The sequence below is a fragment of the Amia ocellicauda genome, chromosome 3 (genome assembly GCF_036373705.1).
Source record: "Amia ocellicauda isolate fAmiCal2 chromosome 3, fAmiCal2.hap1, whole genome shotgun sequence".
In the NCBI taxonomy this organism is placed as follows: domain Eukaryota; kingdom Metazoa; phylum Chordata; class Actinopteri; order Amiiformes; family Amiidae; genus Amia; species Amia ocellicauda.
In genome coordinates this window covers 10,813,217-10,836,308 of record NC_089852.1, presented here as the reverse complement: position 1 = coordinate 10,836,308, position 23,092 = coordinate 10,813,217, and the positions used below count along the sequence as shown (strand labels likewise).

General features: G+C 36.5%; 1 protein-coding gene across 1 annotated transcript in view; it reads left to right on the top strand.

Moving 5' to 3' along the window:
• The first annotated feature begins 344 nt into the window (after window positions 1–344).
• Window positions 345–23,092, top strand: part of camkvb (CaM kinase-like vesicle-associated b) — a 53,768-nt gene continuing 31,020 nt past the window's right edge. The window contains exon 1 of the mRNA XM_066698130.1: window positions 345–597. The gene's annotated coding sequence lies outside the window, so the exon portion shown is untranslated. The remainder of the gene's footprint in view (window positions 598–23,092) is intronic.

Below are 23,092 nucleotides of genomic sequence, written 5' to 3'. Positions count from 1 at the left end.
GACTGTCCAAGGCTTGGACCTCGAATTTAAAAAAGTACAGCAGAACTAACAGATGAAAGCGCTGCCTTATGCCATCCCTGGGATGAGACTCTGCTCCATGCATCCGCAGCACTGCGCTGCTCTGTAGCATAGCGCACGGCAATCCTATACAACATTATACAGCTTTGACTATAGCAAGCCAGCGAAAGAAATATTCAGTAAATGCCGGAGCCATTTAGTAGCCACACCCCTCGTTTGCCTGTCAGTGTAACTCATGTAACTCCCTCTCCCTCTCCCTCTCCCTCTCCCTCTCTCTCTCTCTCTCTCTCTCTCTCTCTCTCTCTCGCTGGCTGGCTGGCTCTCCTGCTCCCTCAGTGGCGTTTGCGTCCCCATCCCTCTCCAAGAAAGCGCACAGCCAGAGAGCGCACGGCGGATGGAGCAGGAGCGCTGGGATTTACCGCTCTCCTTTTAGCACCCGAAACAACTACTCGCTCGCCACGACCCGCAAGAAAAGAGACAACTCATTTTAAAAGCACAGAGCCTCCTTGTTTCTGTCAAGAAGACTGAGCAGGGACACCACCGTGGACCCTAAATTTACCGAGGACTTGGCATTTTAAGGTAGGCGCAATGGAGTTCTTTCAATTGTTATTCTTGTCTGTCATAATTCATGTATTTATGTATGCGGTGAAGTTCTTCTATACACTTGATCTTCTTTGTGTAGGGGGAACTACAACGGGGAAAGCAGGTGCATTTAATCAATATTTACATCTAATGATTGATCGACGTTTTAAATAAATAAATAAAATAGCCTACATATTAATGATGCATTTTCGGCAGTCGTAGTTTTGCGCTCGAACTGAAGTATTACAATTCCAGTTGGCGTATGGTTTGCTGGTGCAATACTTTGATGAACCCAATTATAAACTATGTATCAATATAATCCGAGTATCCTTCGTTTATGGAAGTGGTTACCTCTCATGTTTCTCTTAAATCGGTACACACACAATGCATTTTGCAGCACTTGATGAGTAAGAAAAAGAAAAGCTCATGCCATCAGCAAGACATGCGTGGTAGTCAGTGCGTTTATGATTCATGTCACAGAAATTCATGAATAAAAACTCCAAACTAAAGGTCTAAAAGTATTTGCCATTCTTCTTAATAAGATTATGAATGATATCCATTCCGCCACATACGCCTCTAATAAACTGCATCCTAATAGTTTGCACTGTGGAGAACGACCTGTGCAAGGCGCTATATAAACACATTTCCACCTAGACAAACGTGATGTATTGCAAATTGCACATTTTCTGACCATGTTAGAAACTTAGCTTTTGTCTTGCACTTATAGTTTCTTCTGGTAAAAAAAACCGTATGGATTCTCACGTTTGTGCACATAGTTCACCAAGTCCACACTGCCACAGACCGGGAGCTGGGTGTATTCGTTTGGATTGCATTGTATATTCAATATCATAACCAAATAATCGTTTCGTGTTTTATCAGGGTACTAAATACACGAATGCTTGTTTTATAACTAAAAAGGTAAGTAAGCTTTGGGATTCATTTGTTGTTAAGAAGTTAAGAAAAAAGTCACTGCGCATTTTTCTTCATATTGCAGACTGACATGATGTAAATAAACAGTAAGTGCATGCACTCTGTAAAGTTTAAATACTATTTATATTGATCACTAAATGTTTGAAACATCAGCAACTCCTGTTAAAAGGACGCCAAGGGTCATTTACGTTATATTGTCTTATCAATGTGTTATTATTGTTTCTGTTCTTTATATTGTAATTGTGTGGTATGGTATCTGTATGCAAAACATATAAGCTATTACCCATAAACTATTAATTTAAAAACATCAGTTTCTGCAAATGTTTGTGGGCTTTTGAATTGTTAAATCAAGTAATTGTGCGGGAAAATATCCAGATTTGTGGGTGGTTATGTGCTGAAGACCAATTCCGCCTTTACAAAAGTTAATACAGAATACATCTGCATACATTTGAGGTTTATTTCTGTTATTTCTGTCTGCATTCTGTGTTGTTTTTAATGGTTTTGTATAATTTATATAAGTGGTCTACCTCTTTATTCTGTTTGGCATTGCTTTTATCACATTTACATTGAATTATATCATGAATAATGTATAGAACATTTTAAACACTTTTGGTGGTGAGAACACACACACACACACACACACACACACACAGACAGACAGACACACACACACACACACACACACACACACACACATATATATACACACATATGCATAGATGTGCATAGATCTGTTTGGGGACACAATTAAGGGTTAACTGTACTGCAGCTTTATTGAGCAATTGTAAGCAATATCTTCTATGATTGTTTATGCATGTAAACGTCAAAGGAATACATTCCTTATATCCAGCCTGATAACCAATAATAGAGCCAAAGCTAAATAAGATATACGGTATTAATAAGTTGAAACAACACCTTGTATTACGTGGGATTTAATTGTCAGGTGTGGTTACTTAAGCCTGGTAATCAAGTTTGCTTTTTGTTCCTTTAAAGTTTCACATACAGCTCACTTAGAGTGACTGAGCTGAAGTGTGATTAGCATAATGGTTTTATCACATCATGACTAATAGTGTTGCTGTCACTTGTTAAACAACTGCAGACATTTTCAATCCTTACAAACCATTTAATGTAATAACCTCAAATCTAGCAAGTGAATTCTGTTCCTTTTTATTGAAGTATATGAAGGCTAGGCTACAGATGGATTCTTGTGATACCAAAACTGGTATAATTTAAGCTTTATTTCATGCAACTCAATGGAGTCCTGCTTCTTTCGTCAATACCTCACTCTCTGATATCATTGCTGGGAATGTATGTGTTGAATTGTTGAACTTCAATTTAAACGAATACCCATTTTGCCATTAGGAATATTGCTCAGCTGTCACTACCATGCAGCGTTCATGGACCCTGTACCCAGATCGAAACAGGAATCGGTCTAGAACTGCTGCATGCACAACAAATGACACAAAAGTGGCAGATATTTATGTGACATTTGTGTCTACAAAATGTGAGTCTCTTAAGGAAGATTTCAGGTTGTTTGAGTAGGTATAGGTGCCCAACCTGTTAAATTGCGTAAGATGGAACAGCTGGCTTAATTTGGAATTGATACTGCAGACAAAAATTAATCACCTCTCAATCCAGACATAAATTGAGGTTATTTTCCCTAAAAAAGCCACAGTTGTCAGGTACAAGTGTCAGCTGTTTTTTTGTTTGTTTGTTTAGATGCTTTGGATTGCACAAGGATTGGAACAGTGCCATAATTTTCTCATAATGTATTTCTGTATATGCATCCGGGGGGGGGGGGGGGGGGATAAATTGGCAGTCACTGCTATAATACCTGCCCAGATGATGTTATTAGCTGTGAATGAGTACTGTACCTCACCAGAGAATTTTTGTTATTAAAAAAGGACAAGTTGGTGGAGATTTGATTTTTCACTGCTGTTATTAAGTGTGTATGTGTATGTTGGGGGTTCTAATCAAAGCTCGTCATTCTTCAAGGGAAATCAATTATTCTACCTGAATTATTTAAATGATATTGCCGCTTTTGTGTGGTCTGGCATCTGTTCTCTACTCATCAGCAATGCTTGACGAAACCTGAAGATCCATAGCCTTGGACTACAGAAATATTGAGAGCTGAAGTCAGGAACCAATATGACTCAGTTCAGAATCATCTGTATCTGGCATAGAAACACAGTCAATGGGGGATAAAAAGGGAACATAAAGTACTATCATTATCGATTGTCTGTATTTTCCTCACAGTACATTTAAAAAAACAAGTAATTCATAATTTCATGTTTTCCTTTATAAATCTTTATGACAAGATAAATTCAAGGGGAAGACATGACCTGATTTGACTGAATTGCCGCACTTAAACATTTAACTTACATAATTTCAGTTTTCGCATTTAACAAATCTCAGGTCTAGTGGATAATTTAGTTCGGCATGAGGACACCAAAAACAGGAGCATTAGTACTGCAAGAAATGTCAGAGCATCCACTGTCCTTTACAAATTGTTCAATATCTACTGATGGTATAAATGATTGTAAAAAGCAAGCTTATTGTTTTTACTTAACACACAGTTAGGACAGATATTCTAATTTTAAAGTATTCACGTGAGCTAAAATAGGAATAAATATTAGATTGATAAGAACAAAGATTAATATTTTGATTAAATCTACTTTGATTAAGCTGTACATAAGAGTATCTTTCAGTGAATGCTGTGTTTCAGTGTATAGGCTAATTCTTTCTGTAAGAATATTGTGTTTAAGCCTACATTATATAGCTTATATATTTTTATGTATTTATTTTTAAGCTAAACAATTTACACATTATTCTGTGTGTGTGCATTGATTGTAAGAGTTTTGTATCTTGTGAATGGGGTCTGTGATACGAATCTTTAAATCACATAAGTTAATACATTGATAAGAATGATAATATTTTTCGGGTGATGGAGTTCTGTATTTGTTTTAACATATGGAGCCAGCTTGATAAATGCAAGGGGTGAAACTGAAACACAATGCAATCAAAAAACAAAAAGGCTCATGTAGAGGTTCTGTAGACAGCTGCAGGGATTGATAATAACTGAAATAATACTCTGTGTTTCCAATAATTTTTTTTCTAAATCTATGCACATTGACAAGTTCTTTATAGAAACCTGGAGCAGTATTAATTCCATCTCTACTGTATTTTCCCACTTCTTTCATGGTAATGACTTATTTTCATTTGCTGTTAATTGCTGGGCCAAGGTTAATTACTTTTGTTAGTTGAATATGCTCTGACTCTTTATAATGGGTAATCTACAAATTGTATTCTACACAGGTTTTGGAATTAGCAGTGAATTTGTTTTCTGGCACATTTTACATTGTGCGGTTTACTGCAGATAGCTCTACATTGAATATGTTTCTTAATGTATTCTTGGTTTGAGACCCCTGTGATATATCCATCCAGTCTTAGATCCACAATACATAATTTGTTGCCTAGCCCATGCTGATTATTTTTAAACTGAAATTAGCTTTTTGTGCATTATGTTGAAACTATAAATTCTGTAATAATGACTTGCCCCACAGTGAATAACTTAAGCCTGTTTAAAATTGATGTTAACCTACCTAGTTCCTAGATCTGTTTTAATGTAGAAAATAAGTAAATCTATTCATACAATAAAATACAAACATATGGACCTTCAAATCTTTTGAAATTGAGTTCATTCTTACAATAGGATGCTAAATAAAATAATAATAATGTACATTTTCTATTAGTGTCCATGTAAGCGTATAGTTGTAACCACTGTCACAGCTTGCTAATACACCACTTTAACTGCTCTGTGATTAATATTTAATCATAGCTTAAGATATCCAATTCATTTTATGCCTGTTTGAAAATTCTGAGATTGTGTGACTTTTCCTTGTGCCGCACGAGTGCCACATTCCCTATTAAACGGCACTTTAAGAGCAAATTTTGCTGTCTTTCAGCCAGTTTGTACAATGAAAACAAGCTTCAATAGCGATGCCTTCTCAGTGCATTCTTCATTATAAATTCTTAGCTGAGAAAATCTAGAGGGGCTACTACGTATTGTGATGCTGTGAAAGATCAATTATTGTAACTGAAGCCGTTAGAACACAATGTGAGCACTTTGATTTTACTCCTTCTGAAGGAATATGAAAAGCATGTCCCAAATAGGAGTAGTCAATAAAATTGACTAGTATTAATAACTATAATAGAACTCTACTGCAGGACTGATTTTATTCTATAACATGATTTGGTCGCTTAACGTGTCTGGCTATGGAAAGTGCTTGAACATATTTGGAGTTGGTCAAAATCCTGCTCTTAAATGAGTGGATGCAAAACAGTATTCTTAAAGAGGAGCTCTTCAAGTCACATGGTAGAGAAAAGTACAACAGTGTATTTACACATAAATTATTACCAGGTACATCCATTGCACTTTGCATAAATTAATCTTTGAAGTACATGTAATTACTAATGTCTGTTGAAACAAAGTAGCACTGCTGATGCTTTCAATTTGACAGGTTTTTAATTCTTGTCAAGACCCGCATGTCAAAAGCAGAAGTACGCAGAGATTAAAGATACCGAGAATGCTGACAGTGACTGGAACATGGTAGAGCGTGACAGCCTGAAAGCATGTCTCTGACCATTAAACCCATTACCAGCCTATTGTGCTGTGTACTTCAGAGCAGATGAAGTCAGTAGTTAAAGGATCATCTGTAGTCAGAAGACAATGCTTTTTCCCAGTCCTATATTTGCATGCACTTAAAACCAAACATATCTGAAATCTGCCACATTTGTTATGAAAAATACCTATACTCACTGAGATACTGTAAATAATATGATGTGCAGTTGCTGTATAATATTATTTCAATTATGTTAACAACATTATTAATTGCCGTAGCTCAACATTCATGACTCGTTGCGCATTTGATAACATTAGAATTTCCTGGAGGTGAAAGCTGTCTGTACATTTCTTGTTATATTAGAATTCATATTTACATTCTCTAAGCAGAAAAATAAACAACAGAAGCAACAGTATATTCAGCACTGAGCAGTTTTGTTCATGCTATCCAATGTTTGGTGAAATGCAATAAAGCTCTGAAGCATGAGCAAACAAACTGTATCACTCTAAAGTAGAGCCTTCTAAATCACAAAATTCTTCCAAATCTCTTATTAGTCATGATAACCTACATGGCATTGTCCTCATCTGATCCAAGAGCAGAGGATGTTGCTGTCGTTGGAAGGGACTACTTTTTCTACCTTTAGATGGGCTGTTGAAGTATTACTTTTCTTCCATGCTTTCAATTGGGTTTAGGTTCTGGGCAATCATGTGTTTGTCACTCATGTCAGGATATAAAATGGATGCACTGAGGAGAAGGCAATGGAGGCTGAGACAAAGGATGATGCACACCCGAGAAATGAGAGCCGACTGTTTCGTTTCTCATGGCCGAGGCTTGCACTTGAGGTTGTGTACGTGGAGAGTGGCCTGTTTTCGTGCTCATTATTAAGGCAAAAGTATGAAAAAGTGGGAAAGGTGCAAATGGAGTGTTTTACTTTCCAGCACTTGCGTGGTACGTGTGCGGATGGGAACGGTGAAATTGCTGAGCAATTCAGGTGTGGATTGACAGGTTTTTCGAGTGGTAATGGAAATTTCAGTTTTACAGATCGGAGGATTTAGTCTAAAGTGCTGTGCCGAGTGCGACTGTTTGAAAGTCTGCATTGTAGAGAAATGTTACTATTGTATTCTTTGCTAAGCCTCTGCTGTTTAAATGGATTCAGTTGTAGATTATTTAACTTGATGAAGGTCCTTTCATACACCCGCATTATCAAAGCGCTTTGTGGGTCAACCCCATGCTTATAACAGTCACTATCAAATTACAGAAAAAAAACAACAAAAAAAACAAGGAGTGACACATGTGAAAGATCTCATCTGTCAGTGCATGAGCAGGAAAAACTTTTAGATCTCTCTGCTGAAGGTGGCCTTACATTAGAGTTTGCGTGCAAAGCCTTTGCAGACTTTTGGGTGCAAAGGATGGTAGATTACCCAGACCTGTCAAAACGAGCTGTAAAGTTTCTGATGCCCTTCTCCACAGCGTACCTTTGCGAGACTGGATTCTCTGCCCTCATGGCGATCATGCCGTAAATGACTTGAGACTAAAGCTATTAACATGCAGGGACATCCATCACACTGATAAAGTCCTGCATTACTCAACAAGAATGTAACATGATTTTTCGTATTACAATGGTTCGCTGCAAATGTGTGTTTAGTAAACTTTTCTTTACATAGATATCCATTTTTAAACTAGGTTGTGTGTGAAGTGATTGAGACCAGCACAGAGGATTACATTTAATGTTTCAAATAGTTAGGTGATTGTTTTGTTTGTATCGCATTATGGTACCATATATATATAATATGACTATATCAGATGGGGGTACTTGGTGGACTATATTATTTAGAATGGGGTACTTAGATTAAAATGTTTGAAAACCCCTGAACTAGACAAATATCTCTAATAACAGATAGCAGGGTATTCCACAGTCTTGTATTGTAACCAAGGTTTTAGATTAGTGATGGAGTATAGTGGTACGTAGTGCTTGTGTGCAAGCTCAGTTTCAAGGGAACTGACTTAGGCTTCCTGTAGTGAACTAACTGTATTTTTTCTGTTAGTATAATTAATCTTTCATCCGGCTTCCTCTGGCACCTCAGACCATTACTCCATGAACAAAGAGGACAGGGGGCTCCGAGCCAGTGGATTATAATAATGCCATGTTTATGAAGACAGATCTTTTGTAATCCACAAGTCGTAATCTACCAAGCCCATTTATTTATATGAACCTTACACCTACTTGACACATGCTTTTAAACATCTTATTCCTGACTGAAATATAATATAAAGGAAAATGGTTCTATTCTACTGCCACTGCCGTGCCACACTATATAGAATTCAACCCTGTTTTATTCCACACCTCAAGGCTCTTATATGGGGACCAATTGTTTATGTGGTGGAGATTTGCATTATATAATTGCTTCTAGATAGAAAACAAATTGATTATGTTGTCGCTAAATATTAAACAAGACCCCCACTTTCCCACTTATCCTAAATTAAATATATGTTTCAGGTTCCTGAAGAAGCAAACTACATAATCTTAATTGACGCATTGGGAAAGGCGTAAAGAGTAAATAAATGTATTTTAAACTTGGCTTTCATCAGCTCCTGGGAATAGTACAAGAGTCAGGGATTTTTACACATCCCTGCTATTTGATGCGAAGCTGAGCAGAAGGTTCTATTCCAATTAGTGGATTTCCTGATTTATGACATCATTAGGATCAACGATAGCCTTGGATTCCGCATTCAATTTATTGCCATCTATGTCCCTATACTATGATTGGTAAATTGCAATGTTACGTTTGGATCTAAACCATCTGGACTACAGAGTTGTGATGTATGGAGACACGGAGACAAATTTCTGCTGACAAATGGATTGTCACACACTCTTTCGAGAGGGTTATCGGAATGAAAGTGCAGTTCCCGGGATAAATGATGGCTTTCTGGTTGACTTGCCCTGTAGAGTAAGGGCACTACAGTTGTACCACTGTGTAAGACTGTTATTTAATGACTCCATTATAATATAATGGTTGTGCAGTGCAGTCCAGCCCTGACCGCACAAGCGCCAGCTCTCTTTATCTGTGCCCTTTTATTTTAGATCCATTAAAACTCAGAATACCAAAAAAGGTTTGACAAAACACTGAATATGTTCATTACTTTTTGAAATCTGTTCCAATATCTCACAATGGTTTAGCGAAGGCTGGCGTTCTCATTATGTGCCTGTGAAGCGTGGGTTTGTTGGTGCGAGGGAAGGTGGACAGAAGTGAAAAAATATACATTTGGACAGACATATGCCTGCAGGCTTTTTATTGTCACTTTTCAGGGGAGTTCAACCCCCCCAGGAATTGCTGATAGCAGTCTTTTCCATGAGTTTTCCCTTTTATTTATTTTTTAACCTTTTCCAGTAGATGCCCAGTGAAGTGAATGATTCTCTTTTTTTTCTTTATTTAACACTTCCTTAAGGAATTATTGATTTTTGTCCAAAGTTAAAAGGGACCGTTACTGGCACTATAAATGCCACATCACCACCCAGTCTGAGGCAGTGTAAGTGATGTTATTGATATGTGTGATTATGTGTGTGAATGAAAGGAGCTGCGGGATGGGGTGGGAGTAGTGTGGCAAACATTATTCAAGGAAGTGAAGTGGAAGAAGCCCGGGTCTCAGGCTATTTTGAAAGTGTTTATTCACTGAGTTACACGGCTTGGGAGTATCGATATGATCTGAATGTTTCCATTTGTTATGATGCACTCCAGACGCACTCGGAAAACAAGGATTTATTCACAAAATCGCATTGTTGTTTTTCTCACATGGTTCTCGTGTGCTTTGATACTGAGGCGAAGTACAAACAAAGCCAGTGAGGAAGACATCTATGTGCCAACTGAGGGCAGATTGCCTTAAACAAAAATGCTAATTTTAGCCACTCACAAATATACTAGCATTCTCAAGTCCGGTTCTTCCCTACGGGCCCAGACTATGGATGCTTTCTTTTATGTGTTATTAAATAGCTGCACTGTTTGATTGTCTTCCAAAAGCAGTATGCAATTTCTGAGAGGGAAAAAAAATGTAATCTGTCAGAGCTTCTTCTGGGCTGGAAGCTTCATTAGAGAGGGTTGGGGGTGGTAGTGATGGTATAATTTCTAAAGGCTGTAGGGCTAAATATTGTTCTATTATTATTTTAATATGATACTACATTATTACATTATTTTTGTTTCATTATGAAAAATAGAAATTGTAGTTTAGACGTATCTCATTGCTGTGCATGTCCTTAGAGGCATGCCCTGTCACAAAAACTCAGCATTAACAGTAACGTTTATTAAAGCTCTCTCACCAAGATTAGCACACGTGGTAGCACATCAGATTAAAGAGAACACTACTGGAGAGGTGAATGTACAGATGTAAACTAGTGCTTTTCAATCCATGGATTTAATTGAAGGTGGCATGGCTTTGGATCTTTCAGCATGTTTTAAGAGAGAATGAAACATAACAGATACAAACACAGATTGTCACAGAAACACAAATCTATTAAGAATACAAAATCAAAGGAAAGCTTTATATTCAAACTAATTAATTGTGATTTAATTGAAGATACATATGCAGTAGCTGATATTTGTTTTGTTATGATGCCTTCACTAGCTGCCTGCACAACATCCTTGTACAGTTGTAGTTATTAGATTACACATTTATTTTTAAGAAATAAATTAAGAATCACCTGACATTTTACACAATAATATAGTGAAATCATATAGCCTAAGTAGGGTACTACTACTGTACTTTCTCTGTTTTTAAAGTAATGCTTGCATTTTTTGTTACTGTAAATGTAAAGCATGTGCTGTTAATCCAAGATTTAAAATGGTCAATCTTAAAACTTTAAATAACTCTTTAGATTTTAAGCCCATAATCAAGGAGCTTGACATGCTTTTACTTACAGAAAAAATTATGAAGCACAATATATGACAAAGCTGGTCTTCGTATGATCTCAGAGAAAGGCTTAAAAGCAATTTCACAGTGAAATTATATAATTTACATGAGAAATATATATTAATACGCATTTGTGAGTTGTTTAATTAAACTCTTGCCCACTCTGTATTTCATTACCAATTAACATCTATTATGTTTTTTAACTGCAGAAAACTCAATACAATTCACTTTTTGGTTGAAATGTTAGTGCTTGTGAAAAAACTAAAAAGCTTTCCTTGCATAAATGAATAAGAATAATAGTAATAATACTACTAATAATAGTCTTACTACTGCTTCTAAAATAATTATCATAATGGTGTGCCTTTCTTCTTGTTGATTGGGTTTTGGGATGCCTATTATACCTCATTATGTTTAGGTCTGTGCTATGAAGAAGCATTCTTTTGTTAATAAAAGTCAAGCATGTCCAGTATGTCAAGGCAAAGACTGGCATTCTTCAGTCTCAATTTTGATTTAAAGGGTTACAGATGACACCAGCATCAAAGAGCACTCTCTGGTAAGATAGTATCTACAAATAGCAATTTAAAGGAGAATTTTAAATGAAAATTGATTAATATTTCACCTCTGGTTGATTCATGCTGCCATCGTAGACATTTTCATCTCTGTTAGAATCAGTTACGCGAAGTAAGGGAAAGCTCTAAGGGATCTTGTCAACTAATTTAGCCAGGGCCTAACTGAATGTATATCTAAGATTACAACTCCAATAATATATTATCAATGGTGGGGAAAATAGCTTGAGGCTAATAATAAAAGGTAGATATAAACACAGAAATCCTATCAAGCACTAATATATTTGAACATGTGAGTATGTATTTCTTGTACTTAAAGTATGAGCAATAGTGTCATAGTACTTGGGCCTACGTATTTACTGCATTTTGTAATGCTTTTAAGGGCATCTGCTAAGATGCCTTGTACTTCTGTATTTTTGCACTTTGTTTGCACTTATGTTGTAAGTCGCCCTGGATAAGGGCGTCTGCCAAGAAATAATAATAATAATAATAATAATAATAATAATAATAATAATAATAATACAATTATGTGTGTGTGGATTTGTATCCCCTAAATATTGAGATAAAGCAAAACACAGTTTTATTTGTAATGCTTTGATACAGGAAAAGCAATCCATGTTTGAAGATGTAGTTTCTCTTTGTTACTTCTGTGGAAATAACAAAGCAAACATACTTTCTAGTTCTCTGTGAAAGAGTCACTTGTTTTTTACACAAGAGTGGGACTTGTTTTTAAAGGGCCTAGGCTCTGGTTCTGCTTTGCTTTTGTAAGTGAAAAAGCTATTTTGCAAAGAGATTCAGTAGTTAACATAACATTAAGAGGCATTTTATTATTTTCTTTTTAATGTTTCAGCTGGGTGCTGCATTGGGAATATGGGCCCAGTTAGAAAGAACACAAGCTTTCTGTAGCCGAAAGCAAAAATTATGTCAAACTTAGAAAAAATATTTTTTGTGGTTTTAATTAGTTCAGATATTAGACTTCAGATTGAAAAATGAATAAAATAAGCTTCTACTTGAATAGCCAGTGGAATTAGATTTCCTGTGGTAAAGTGGTTTTGAAATCCATCCTCTGAGACTTTCAGTTGTCCAAAACCTAGATATGGGAATGCATTCCTGTCTCTGTGGCCCACAATGTGTTAAACTTCGTATGTATTATCCTATAAATCTCCGACCATTTTGCGCCAAAGGGCAATGGTATGTGGAAAATAATATCTTCCATTTCTGCATAACAGGTGCATCAATGTCTTCGTAATATATATTGTGTTTTCTAATGCTTTACAGCTCAGAAAATGTCACATTTCTTTCACTGTAATTGAAAACATATGTTATAGGAGATATGTAATTGTTCTTTTCTTTTTATAAAACCAAGGTCTTCCCTTGTATTCTAATGGTAAGAATCAGAAAAAAATGAATTACTAAGAGAAGTGTTGATTGGAGTGGGTCCTGGATTGAATTTAACCTTCAGTTTTTTTCATTGCAGGAATTTCCATTGATTGACTGACCTTGTTAAAACAGAAGTCCGTATACATTGTGGTTCTTAGTCATGTTGTGGAATATCTGTCAAAAACATGGTCAGCATCATCAGTTTACTTCACATTTAAGATTTCTTTGTAAGCATAAATCTCCAGATGGATTTTCGCCATTTCCGTGATGTTCACATTTGTAAAATATATAGAGAATAATACATACATTAATTCCCTTATTGCAGTGTTTTGCTGAAAAGTGCATTTGTCCTTTAGTGCTGCAGTAGTTATCACACTAGTGACTTGTAGTAGTGATTGTACCTACAGCTGTCTCTTTCCTGGTTATCATTATACCATGTATCACAATTCCCTGAACAAGAAAAGTGCTCTGTTCTCTACAACATATGGAAATGGTATATTTGGAAGCATTGTGAGAATAAACTTTAAGGAAATTGATATAAGGATTAAAGTGGAAGGTAGCAATTTGATACAGCGGATATATTGAAAATTGATGGATAAATGGTTATGCACCACTGAGAGTACATGAAGTGCAAAAAAATGAAAAAGCAAGGCCTAAAGGAGGACTATCATGGTGAAGGGTTTGTCTAAACTACTTTGTCTGCTGATTAATTTATTATTACAGAAAACAAATGGACTGCAGAGATACCCTTGTGAATAGTGAAGTGAAAAATAGGACACTTTCAACTTTTTCAAACAGTAACTGTATCTGCCACACTGTTGGTTTAAGTGTTTGAAACTTTTTTGAGTTTTAGAGGGAATACAATTTTAAGGGAATAAAAATGTTTTCATGGTTGGTGAATACATTCATGATGTGGAGGGGGTGTAGAAATACTATCTTGAATGGAAATTAGAATAGTAGACCTTATAGTCTGTCTTGTCTTATCGGAATGCTATTACATTGTATAACCGCTTAATTTTACTTTAAGGAAAATACTAATTTAAACCATGAATCAAATAGTAAGGTTGTGAAAGACTGTTCTGTTATATCTTCATCCATATATACTCAAAGAAGCAAGTAGGTTTTGTTTAGTGGCAGCTTTGTGAATTTCTGGTTACTGGTGAAGGACATTGAAAAAAATGATAAAGATGTTAATGGCTTGGGTTAGGTCATGAATAGATTCTATATTTTTCAGAATTATGTAAGATAAATAGTGAGCAATTTTCTTTAATTTCAGTTCACAAATATGAGATGTATGAATTTAGACTTGTTTTAAACCTTCCAAATATGTGCATCATTGGAATATAAATAATGAGAATCAGAAATAATAGTGAATAATTATTCAGATTTAATCTTTAAATCCAAACTAACCATATCCAATTTGTAAGGATTAATGCATTCTTTCATCTTTAAATCCATTATATATAATGCTGGATATTGGTATATTTACTGTTCCTAATATGGAACTTTTCCATCTCTGTATCAGTCACAGCTCTTCTTTTTGACAATATTATTAGTCACATTTGCAGTTTTGTCACATTATATTTTTAAAGCGGAAATGATAATGTTCTTGATTTTAATTGTAATGGTTTCGGGGTTCCAGACACGGAGAGTTAAGGGATAAGAACATCTGGCCCCCCAGAATATTATTGCAAATAATACCCAGCTTTAGAATAAAGCGTTACACCGCAAACACCGCCCCCCCCCCCAACCCTTCCTGCCAGATCCATGTGAGACTGCTGGCTGAATTCAAAAGTAACTTTACAGTATGAAGAAGGAGATGAAGGATTTGGTAACCAAGGCAACGAACAACATCAGTATAGAATCACCAGATTATCCATTGAAGCGTGAAGAGGAAGCAGCTCAGAATATCTGGAAGTGAGGCCAAAATTGAGATTGGAGGCAAGGAGAACCGCTAGTTTCCTTCTCTTGTAAGAAAGCGTAAGGTAGGCCAATTAATATCACCTATATTGCACCGGAGAAAGGTTCTAGCATTTACTTCCAAGTCCAGCGACCTTCTGCTTTTTCACCAGAATTCTGGAATATTCTGCCAGTGCACAGGAGAGCCAGCCTTCCACTGCTGTTACATAAATCTGACAGATCTCCTTCTGACCTTTTCAAGCTCGACACCTCCATCTGCATGGTCAGCACTAAGGGTCTCAGAGCAATGGAAATAGATAGCCCTAGGGATCCATCACCTCCAAATAGCAAAGTGCAGTGGATTGTTGCTAGTTTGTCCCAGCCACCTGTCTCCTAAGGTAGAGGTAAATGACATCTTGACTTACCTCTTCAGGTAGAGATGTTTCTTATACTCTAACAGAGAGAGGGATAGGCAGATTGGCTGTTAGTAGCATTTTCCATGCTTCTTCCAGGCTCTGCAGCACATTACATGAGACTATGTTTTACATGTGAATATTTTTGTTTGACTCTCAACTTCAATTAAAGAGGTGGAAGAGAGTTTGTAGGAAAAAAACTGATGTGGTGGTTAATGGGACGATATACAGTGTCTCATCCATCTTTGATTTTTTTTTTAATGTTTACTTAATGTTGCATTAAGTTCTCTTTTGAGATTTTATCAGCAGAGATGTTACTGAATCTGCATAAGACATGCTGTGTTATTATTAGGATATGTTATCTTTGTCTATCCTAAGCTTACTACATGGACTAATTCAAGTATCAGACTATCCTTTCTAGAGGTTGTTGAGCATAACATAATATTGCATGAGTTTTCATATTTATTGGAAAATATGTAAACAAAACTAAAAATCATTCTTTGAGATCACAAGTTCTGACCGCACTAAATTGTATAAAACAACTAATACCAACTGTATAACCTAACCTTAGACCCCAAGATAATCACAGATACAATGATTTGACATTAATTCAAAAAGGTTATTCCAGGGTGTTTGGGTGGAGAGAGATTCAAATAAAATAACAAAATACATGTTTAACATCTAAAAAATACAATATTCTGAATTTCAATCAGTAATGAAGAATTTACTCCATGGTTCATTTCAAAGGCATCCAATACCAATAATGGATGAGATAAAAACATTTTCTACTGGCACTTCTTACAGTTTTCATGCTCCTTCTCAGATAAAGTCTAATTTTATGCCTTTATTTGGTCTCCTGTGCTTCAATCTGGCATACTTCAGGAGTGTCAGAAATTTTCAGCAAAAACATAAAAAAGACAGAGTTCTTGCTGCTCTGAAGAAAATATCACCATCTGCCCCTTTCCCAAGCCTGGGCTGAGTGGCACATGAAGAGGGGTGAACCCTCTGCTCTCAGAAGAGTGGCAGCTAGTGCCAGGACCTCATTAGTATACACTCACCTAAAGGATTATTAGGAACACCTGTTCAATTTCTCATTAATGCAATTATCTAACCAACCAATCACATGACAGTTGCTTCAATGCATTTAGGGGTGTGGTCCTGGTCAAGACAATCTCCTGAACTCCAAACTGAATGTCTGAATGGGAAAGAAAGGTGATTTAAGCAATTTTGAGCGTGGCATGGTTGTTGGTGCCAGACGGGCCGGTCTGAGTATTTCACAATCTGCTCAGTTACTGGGATTTTCACGCACAACCATTTCTAGGGTTTACAAAGAATGGTGTGAAAAGGGAAAAACATCCAGTATGCGGCAGTCCTGTGGGCAAAAATGCCTTGTTGATGCTAGAGGCCAGAGGAGAATGGGCCGACTGATTCAAGCTGATAGAAGAGCAACTTTGACTGAAATAACCAGCATTACAACCGAGGTATGCAGCAAAGCATTTGTGAAGCCACAACATGTACAACCTTGAGGCGGATGGGCTATAACAGCAGAAGACCCCACCGGGTACCACTCATCTCCACTACAAATAGGAAAAAGAGGCTACAATTTGCACAAGCTCACTAAAATTGGACAGTTGAAGACTGGAAAAATGTTGCCTGGTCTGATTTCTGTTGAGACATTCAGATGGTAGAGTCAGAATTTGGCGTAAACAGAATGAGAACATGGATCCATCATGCCTTGTTACCACTGTGCAGGCTGCTGGTGGTGGTGTAATGGTGTGGGGGATGTTTTCTTGGCACACTTTAGGCCCCTTAGTGCCAATTGGGCATCGTTTAAATGCCACGGCCTACCTGAGCATTGTTTCTGACCATGTCTGTCCCTTTATGACCACCATGTACCCATCCTCTGATGGCTACTTCCAGCAGGATAATGCACCATGTCACAAAGGTCGAATCATTTCAAATTGGTTTCTTGAACATGACAATGAGTTCACTGTACTAAACTGGCCCCCACAGTCACCAGATCTCAACCCAATAGAGCATCTTTGGGATGTGGTGGAACGGGAGCTTCGTGCCCTGGATGTGCATCCCACGAATCTCCATCAACTGCAAGATGCTATCCTAACAATATGGGCCAACATTTCTAAAGAATGCTTTCAGCACCTTGTTGAATCAATGCCACGTAGAATTAAGGCAGTTCTGAAGGCGAAAGGGGGTCAAACACAGTATTAGTATGGTGTTCCTAATAATCCTTTAGGTCAGTGTAGTTTGTTAGTGTTACATTTGACGGGACAGGCTGAATATGCAAAATGTGGGTTTCTGTACCAAATCGACCTGGGAGAGGAGTGGGAGACTCAGTCCTCGAGGTGCAGGGGGATTGCCAACTGTGTTCGTCAGGAAGTGAGATCATCTTGGAGATGCAGTAAGTTGGCATCGGCTGGCAGCAGGTGGGCTGTGGTGGTAGGCAGGCTGACTGCTGCTCAGCATGATACAGAGCCATCTGCACCTCCCCTCCCAGCCTGCTTCACTAACGTCATGTGATCTGAACTGTAATCTGCACTCTTTAGCTCTGCACTTAGAGTCACTTTTTCTGCCAAAGCCATGTTTGCTCTTTTTTCTTCCCAAGCATGGGATAAAAAATCCAGGTGGTGTGGCACACAGCTGAGCCCGCTAATCTGTGCCCTGTCTGTATGAGAGAATCTTGTTAGTCTTAACCCTCTGTGAAGCCTGGCTCGGTTTGTCGGTGGTGTCTTATTTCTGCAGTGATGTTTGATTTTGGTCTTTGTTTATGCATTTATGTATGTATTTATTTCAAGGTAATAATTGAATCTGTGAATGAAAGGGGTGCCTCAGAATGGTGATAGGACACTCTTGCAGTAAGTGTGTGAAATGAGCTCAGGTACTGCGTGTTTTACTCCAAGCATGATGCAGTGACTGCTTGCCAAGTATTTGTGGCTTGTGTAAAACATTTTGAATAGGTTCTCATGATTAAAAAGTAATTATACATTCTTTCTTCGTTTTTATTCATCAATGTATCATTACTGTGCCTGTATTGTGATTCACATCAATGGTCTAATACCTAGATGGTCTTATTTCTATATTATGGATGTCTCATGATTCAGGCCCTGTGAAATTCACTTAGTTTGAAACCTCAAGCCGCCCATCAAGCCACCAAATCATTAATACATAGTATTGATGTTGAGATCAAAAATAAAACTATCAAAAGCAAAATTTATAGAATTGTAAACAAAAATAAGTATATCAAAAGCAAAAAAAAAATGTTAAAGTGAGAGCACTGGAGTCCCTGCCTTTGGTTACGATACTGCAATCTTTGCTTTCGCCGCCAGTTTCTTTGCTTTTTTTTTTTTCTTTTTCGTTTATGAGTTTTGACACAGTTTTGTCGTGAGGGTGGGGCTTAGAGGGAGGCGTGGTCATGGGTCTACATTGGTCCACTATGTTTGAGTGATGGTTCTTTCTAACCCAATCATTGAGTAGGTAAGCTGGTCTGACACATCACCACTATGCAACAAATCTTTCACTTTACCACTGATTGTACCCACACGAATGAGTGGGGTGCAACTATGTGGCTTCAGAATGTAATTATAAACAAAGCATGCTCTTAATGAAAGTTATAGACAGTCGCTTTCTACATATTACATATGTGTTTATTTTATACAGCCTTTCTTCTCGTCTTTATCAATGGTGCCAGTAATTGGCGGGGATGTTGAAACCGTGGCAATCGATTACCATCCCACACAGAAATCACCCGAAAACAGTAAAATCCAACGCAGACCAGCTCACCTGCTCACTGATTGGATTAGGAATAATCATCACTCAGACCTAGTGGACCAATGGAGAGCCATGACCTACGCCTCCCTCTAAGCCCCGCCCTCACGCCAAAACTGTGCCAAAACTAGTAAACAATAAAAAGTGAAAGCAAAGAAACTGGCAGTGAAAGCAACTATTTTAGCATCATAACCAAAGGCAGTGACTCTCACTTTAACATTATTTCCTTTCGTTTTTTTTTCTATTGATATAATTATTTTTGTTTATAATTCTATACATTTTGATTTTTATGTTTTATTTTTGATCTCAACATACATTTTTTTTCAACTTTATTTTTCTCTTTTACAATATTTTTTTATTTTGAATTCGTTACTTATGGCCCATTAAATAGTTACTCAAAATTAAAGGTGACATAGAGATATTTTGGCTAAATATATTCTAAATGATATGATTAATTGGTTAACCAAAGCAACATTAACTTCTCAAATTAAGCATTTATTTAGCATGTGCAGGCCGACTGTAACAATATTTTATTATTTCTATTCATTCAACAATCATATCACTAACAGTACTTGAACACTCCGTTGATCTTTTACAAAACGTGTTATGCAATGCTTTAATATCGACACATCAAATGTACTGAATTTGACAAGAATCTCTGAAGAACATTAGCCTTGCTATTAATAGTCCTTTAGATCCATTTTGTGGGATTGACAGCTCGCAGTTCTAGAATGACAACCAGGTTGTAAGATCGTTCGAACTCATCAATGAATTTCACAGGGCCTTGCTCATGCTACATCATGGTAAATATATCTTCTAAACAGCAGTGTCAAAGAATATAAGGATTAAGGGCAGGCTTCAGAATGCACTCAAACACACACAGGAAAATGTCTTTATCTACAACTGGGTATTATAAGGAATGTGTATAGTCAACGGCAAAAGTATGTGTCCTTCTGCACACACTGTAGTGTTTAAAACAGTTTCATCAAGTATTATTATGCAGTACAATACAGGCCAAATCAAATTCTTACTTTTAATGTTAGGACAAATATCAGGGTATGTATGTGCAGATTGATTTTGGATGATGATTTTGTGCCTGTCTTGTAAAGAGTAGATTAAATTTAGAGTGCAGTTCTTTTCAGTTGGGAACATGAAGCAGAGTTCATGAATGTAATGGTTGTGGGCACTGTGTAGGTGATTTTTACTGATTAGGTATACTGATTTTGAACGATTTGTTAAGTATTTATGTCTATGTGACTACAATGTGTAAAAGTCTTATGTATTGTTTTTCTCAGTGAAGCGCAGCCGTTGTGACCTGGTTTGAATAATTGTTCAGGTTGAGCTCTTGTACGTGAAGATCCTTATTGCTAAAGGGAACCATTTCTACTATGTCATATCTTACTTAATTGGTTTCTTACTCAAGTGGTGGAATTTGTTATAAAAAAAAAGCTTGCAAAGTAATGCATTTTTTTTTATTTAATGTTTGATTTGCTGCTATTATCATATTGATTTTGCAACTGTTCTTCATATATATGATACATTTATAAATAGGATATATATTATAATGTCTTAGGAGGCATATTGCTGCATGTGGATAGAACATCTAATGTGTGTATCCTACTAGATGATCATATCTTATAAAGTGGAGTGTCTATCAAATCTTCAGGTGCAGTGAGGGACAGCTATCTGCAGGCTGTGACTATCAAGCAGTGTTCCTGTGTTTCTGAATGGCATCACCTTCAGCTGGCCTTGGAATACCCAAGTGGTTATAATTTCACATTCATGACCCTCCTATACGGCACCAAACTGCAATGCTGCTTTGAAGGGCATTTTTCACTGAAAGTGTGAGAGCTTCAGAGTTCTGTCTCAGGTCACACCATTTTTACTTTGTGGTGGTTATGCATATGTCCTTTTGAGATAGTTCTGATTTTGGGTGTTGTTCATTAGACTTCTAGTCATATATATTGTATGTGTAAAATAAATCACATATTTATGGGTGTGTGCTAATTTGTTCAGTGTTGTATGGTTTATTAGTGTAAAATGCGTTTTCAAATTTAAAATACAATATTAGTTCCAGTAAATTTTAATATCTTCCTTCATAAATACCCAGTAATCAATTTTTAAAGCTATTCGCTGTCTAATTACAGTTTTGCTGCACTCCGAGTTACTAGCTTAATGATGAATTGCTTGCAGACAAGCCAATTGGAGACATGGGATAAGTGAGGAAATTACTTTGGCCAAATGAATTGAATTGAACATAAAAAGGCAATAATTTAAATCCTGCAATCAGTCATTAGACAGTATCAATAAGATGGATAATTAAAAAAGTATATCATAAATTTGACTGAAGTAATAATGGTCCATGTTCCCTTATCCTATCTTCCCCCCATACCCCCCAGCTACTGTGCAGTTCAGGTGAAAAAGTGTGTTGGAAAAAGAACACAAGACCTTTATAACAAGACCTTTACTTTTTGGAACAAAAGTAATTTATGGGTTTAACCAGCTGGTACAAATGAAATATGACAACTTAACCTGATGTATTGTTGCCTTTAACACTGATTATTTGTGAGTCAGACTCGAATGAGCCTCTTTGGATATTTCAGCCTTCAGACAAAATTTGTATTTGAAACACAGTATCTAGCTTGCCAGTTTATGCTGTGCTGCATCATTTGTACCATGTTGGTTTACAGAGAACATGGTTTCCTTTTTAACCACAAACATCACTTACATCTTGTATTTGGTTTTCCTTGCCTAAATAGCTTGCCACAACTAACACCACTGTAGTAGTAGTGCACGTCCGCAGGTATAAATTCACTTAAGAGTGAATAATGCGAGATACAAATGTGAAGCATTATTTTATCAACTGATAGTATTCATAACATTTAATTTTCATGATAATCCACCATACAAAACAGATTTTCTGTATCTATTCATTGTTTAAATGGAATAAGATCCTTCAAACCAGGAATTACCAGTTCTTGCAGAATACCAGAGCTTACTGAATGGGATTGCATTCCTCTATAAAACAAATCAATAATTCCTTCTAATTCTTCCACTGCTGCTTGACTGTGACCCACACTCACAAGATGCTGTAGAGATCTCTGGGTGGTCTGAAATCACTGTAGCTTTCTCTGGATTTCAAAAACAATGCATTGCACTGGAGTACAAGTACAGTTTAACCATTGTAAAAAAATAAATAATTCTAAAGGTAATAAACATCCCCCTTGTTTCTGTGAGCAACAGAAATATCAAGCTCAATTATATTTAGCTTCTATTACATACTCTTTTATATATATATATATATATATATATATATATATATATATATATATATATATTTAAAAAAACAACAACATTTGTTTGGATCTGGGTGTAGTGAGAGTATGCTTTATCACTCATCTCAAACATTACCTTCTCTGCAAAGCAGCTTTTTATTTTGATCGTGTCTCTGTTATGTTTCAGGGTTTTGGTTTGTTTTCCTGTGTGTGCTCTCGTTCTTTTCCTTTTCTTCTTCTGTATTATATTTTGTATTCTGTTGTCTGTTAGAGGGAGTTATGTAACACTTTCCTGTTCTCTTTTTTTCCACATTGGTCTTGCTTGTGTTGTGAGCTTATTAAACGAATACATACATAACTATTCTAAAAACGTTAATATTTGGGCAAAGGATTCATTACTTGATTATTTATTTTGGTGGGAGTTTAAGTGATCAGCTTTCTAGAGCTGCAAATGTTTTTAATTATTGCAGTCACGCAGCATCATGGCATGTTTAAGTTTAGAAGAGCCCCTGGGAGCTGGGACCAAATGTGTTAGTCGATCGCTTTACATCTAGAAGACACTGAGCAGTCATTATCCATTAATAACACTGTATTATAGACCTGGTCCCAATAATGTATTTTTCAATGCCTCCAGGTACTTATCATAAACTAGGTTAAAAAAATGTTTTGAAAGTTATTTAAGTTGTGTAAGCTTTGTTTAGAAATGAATTATTAATACAATG